The sequence below is a fragment of the Colobus angolensis genome, unplaced genomic scaffold, assembly GCF_000951035.1.
Source record: "Colobus angolensis palliatus isolate OR3802 unplaced genomic scaffold, Cang.pa_1.0 Scaffold84, whole genome shotgun sequence".
Lineage (NCBI taxonomy): Eukaryota > Metazoa > Chordata > Mammalia > Primates > Cercopithecidae > Colobus > Colobus angolensis.
Window position 1 is genome coordinate 1,476,075 of NW_012122265.1, and position 4,546 is coordinate 1,480,620.

Consider the following 4,546-nt stretch of genomic DNA (forward strand, 5'->3'; position numbering starts at 1 on the left):
GTCCGCAGGCCGCGGCGCAGGCTCTGCCGCCTGAAGCTCGTCTTGCCGCAGGGAGGATGTCCAAGATCGTTTCTGAAAGCATCCTTGTTGTGCAGAAGGAACGGTGGGGTTCACCTTTCTCGCTAATATGCATATAATTGTTGCAACTAATTATGTGTGGCACACCTCTATGCCACTATTTTCCCAACCTTTTTTAAGTCAAGGCATAGCTAACTCAATAAAATGCCCATCCCAGCTGTTCAAGTAGGCTTTTTCTCCAGTTATTTCTTTAAAAACCTCATTATTTTTTATAGTGATAAAATGAAATAGCATGTAGTAACATACGATGTACCATATGAACTATTTTAAAGTGAATTTGGCGCATTGAGTACATTCTCTTGGTGTGTAACCATCACCACTACCTATCTCTGGAGCTTTTACTCTTGCAAAACTGGAATTCTACTCTGTCCTCATTAGACACCAACTTCCCAACCCCCTCCCCAGCCCTTGGCACCCATTATTCAAGTAGATTTTTTTTTTTTTTGACGGAGTCTCCTTCTTGTCACCCAGGCTGGAGTGCAGTGGTGCAATCTCAGCTCACTGCAACCTCCATCTCCCGGGTTCAAGTGATTCTCCTGCCTCAGCCTCCCAAGTAGCTGGGATTACAGCTGGCCACTACCATGCCCGGTTAATTTTTGTATTTTTAGTAGAGATGGGGTTTCGCCGCGTTGGCCAGGATGGTCTCGAATTCCTGACTTCAAGTGATTCTCCCGCCTCGGTCTCCCAAAGTGCTGGGATTACAGGCGTGAGCCACCGCACCCAGCCAGTAGATGGGTTTTGACAACCGTATACATAGTTTTATCACCACCATTGTGAGACCTTGAAACTTTGTTACCCCAGGAAGTTCCCTGGTGCCCCGTCCTCACTCTCTGACCTGTCGCCGTGAGTTACTGTTGTCTGTTCATACACTTCATAGAAATGGAAACAATGGGAACAGTGAGAGGACTTTTGCCCCTGGCATCTTTCACTCAAGGAAATACTTTTTTATTTTTTTTTTCAGACAGAGTGTCTTTGTCGCCCAGACTAGAGTGCAGTGGCGCGATCTCAGCTCACTGCAACCTCTGTCTCTCGGGTTCAAGCGATTCTCCAGCCTCAGCCTCCCAAGTAGCTGGGATTACAGGCACCCGCCACCACACCCATCTAATTTTTGTATTTTTTAGTGGAGATGGGGTTTCACCACGTTGGCCAGGCTCATCTCGAACTCCTGACCTCAGGTGATCTGCCCACCTCGGCCTCTCAAAGTGCTGGGATTACAGGCGTGAGACACCTTGCCTGGCCTTAAGGAAATACTTTTGAGATTCGTCCACATTGCTGCTTTCCCGCAACCTGATGATAATGTCTGTGTGGTTCTGTATTTCACGGGTGTATGTCAAGAGTTGAACCAATTCTTTATTTTTTACATATTAGATTATTTTTTCATATTTGGGCTATGAAAAACGGCAGCAGGCCGGGCGCGGTGGCTCATGCCTGTAATCCCAGCACTTTGGGAGGCTGAGGCGGGTGGATCATGAGGTCTGGAGATCGTGACCATCCTGGCTAACATGATGGAAACCCCGTCTCTACTAAAAATCCAAAAAAGTAGCCGGGCGTGGTGGCAGGTTCCTATAGTCCCAGTTACTTGGGAGGTTGAAGCAGGAGAATCGCTTGAACCCAGGAGGCAGAGGATGCAGTGAGCCAAGATCGCGCCACTGCACTCCAGCCTGGGCAACAGAACGAGACTCCATCTCAAAAAACAAAACAAAACAAAAAACAAACAAACAAACAAAACTGCAGCAGATAGCATCCTATTAGATATGCTTAAAAAAAAGATACGGGGTCTCACTATTTTATCCAGGCTGGACTGAACTCTTCCTGGGCCCAAATGATCCTCCTGCTTCAAGCTCCCTATAGCTGGGATTATAGACACGTGCCACCACACCCAACTCTTACATGTTTATAACACACTTCTCAGATTATCTTTCTTTCTTTCCTCCCTCTCTTTCTCCTCCATTTCCTCCATTCCTTCCTTCCATCCTTCTGTCCTTCCTGTTTTCCTTCTCTTTCTTGACAGGCTCTCACTGTGTCACCCAGGCCCTCACTGTGTCACCCAGGCCGAGTGCACTGGTGGAAATACAGCTCACTGCAGTCTCAACCTCCTGAGCTCAAGGGATCCTCCCATCGCAACCTCCTGAGTAGCTAGCACTACAGGCATGTGCCAACATGTTCAGCTAATTAAAAAAATTTTTTTTGGCCACATGTGGTGGTGCCTGCCCATAATCCTAGCTACTCGGGAGGCTGAGACACCAGAATTGCTTGAACCCGGGATGTGGAGCTTGCAGTGAGCCAAGATCATGCAACTGCACCCCAGCCTGGGTGACAGAATGAAACTCCATCTCAGAAAAAAAGGGCAAAACTCTGTCTCAAAATAAAATACAATAAAACCGATGCCAACACTTTGGATTTTATGCATTTTGATTATAGCTGCATTAGTTGATGGATTGACTAGGAGGGCACTGGAGCGTCTTCTCATGCAGACTCTGTATTTAGTTTGAAGGTGTCCTTCTGTATTGCTTTATAATCTTTCCCAGGGAGGCCTTGTGGTCTTTCCATTGCTTAGATTACTCCTGAGCTTATGATTTTGGTTGCGTTGTGAAAGGCCTCTTATAAAAGCCACGATTTCTGACGTGTTGTCTGTCATGGGCTGGCTGTGGATCACCCTCTCTGACTTCTCTTACTCCTTCAAGCAGGCCTGTAGGTTCACTTGGATTTCCCGGGTAGATGGCCGAGTCATCTATGAATCGTCACTTTTGTTTCTTTCCAGACCTCACATTGCTTGTTTCTTTTCCTTGTTGTGTTGCACGGTCTGGGATCACCATTCTAATGCTAAGTGGATGGGGTGATGGTGGGAGTCAGCCTCCATTCCCCAGAAAGTAGCCAGATGCAAGGCTTAGTGCACACGTTTTCTGGAAGGGTGAATCCTAGGGATGCAAGAGTGAGGGAGGAACACAGCGAACCAGGGAGGAGGTGAAGCTGAGGCGAGGCTGCTTGTTACTCAGCTGTTGCGGCTTTTCTGGAAGTTGCAACTCAGCTGACCACGTCTGCACACCCTCTCCCACAAGACCTTACAGCGATGCTGCACCTCAGAACAGTCCATGGGGAGGAGGAAGAGAGAACAGCTTCTCTGCAAGCTCCTTCCTGTCTTCTGCTGTCATAGGTCAGCACCTTCGGGTGGTGTTACTGGCCCCTCTTGGCAGCTGCTGGGCAGGCCAGAGCATCTGAGGGTTTGGGTAAGCTGCAGTGTTGTGCAGAAGCTTCTGGAACTCCTGTTGCTGCAGGAATGTGATGTTCAAATCACAGGCTGACGCTCCCTGGGCAGCAAGGCAAGGGACTAAGGCTGGAGCACGTAGGACCAAGCAAATGAGACACGCAAGTGGGGTCTGTACAGTGGATCTCTGTTCTGTTCCTGACTTCAGAGGGAATATTCTAGAGTTTCCCAGCATGAAGAAGTTGCTCTCCAGGCCTGGCCCCAAAGCTGTCACCTGGGTGGCTCGCTGGAGCATGTATGCAAACAGCCATAGAAGTCGCAGCCCCCGTCCCCCCCACCGCACCCCGCATCGGGGAGTCATACCCCAGCCTCCTGCTTCTCCCAGAGGCCATTAGATCAGGACACAGGGGTGTGGGCAGCACAGTGGGGGTGCCGGTGCATGGGGGGTGCCCAAGAGGAGTCGGTTCTAAGGCAGCCGCCCACTCCACAAGGGTCTGGCACCACTGAGGAGCTTTTGGTCTCAAAGGACACTGAGTAGCCATTGGCTACTTCCCATAGCCACATGGGAGCTGGATTCCCCGGGTGCTTGCCCCACCCATCTCATCTTTGGGGGCCCCTGTTTAGTAGCACCTCCACAGTGGAGTGTGGCCGGATTGCTTGGAGAGCATCTGTCTTCCCTGTGGTTGGTTCTGTCTGGCGTTGTAGAGACTTTGGTTTTGGGGGGCTCTAGCTTCATCCAGGGTGTCTTTAGACCCTGGATCATTGTGGCCTCTGGCTTGGGGCCTCTGGGCACTCAGAAGGGAGGCGGTGGAGTTCTCTTCTCTGAAGAGGTGGGTCCTGATAGCACTCAGCCTTTCTTTGGGTGAGGGCTCGCTCTCCAGCTCTCAGAGTGCCCCGACATGGCCAGAGGGGAAGAACCACAGCCGCAGGCTTGGGACAGCTCTCCCCATGGCAGACAGCAGTCCCTGGGTTCCATCACCCCTGGGAGTGGCTCACGACCAGGCCATACTGTGGCTGTCGGAGTAGAAATCCACATAGCAAGGGTGCAGAGCAGGGTGGAGCATGGAGGGCCTGTGGGAGCCACCTGGCTGTGGCCCCTGACTCTGGGAGCACGACCAGTTGCCCCTGCCCCAGTGCCCAGACCATCGCCACCTTCTGTGTTGACTCAGGTGGCTGGGTCCCTCCTCTCCCCCTCTCTCCAGGTCTCCATCCATGGGGTCCCCCAGGGCCTCTGCTTCTTTTTTTTTTTTTTTTTTTTTGAGA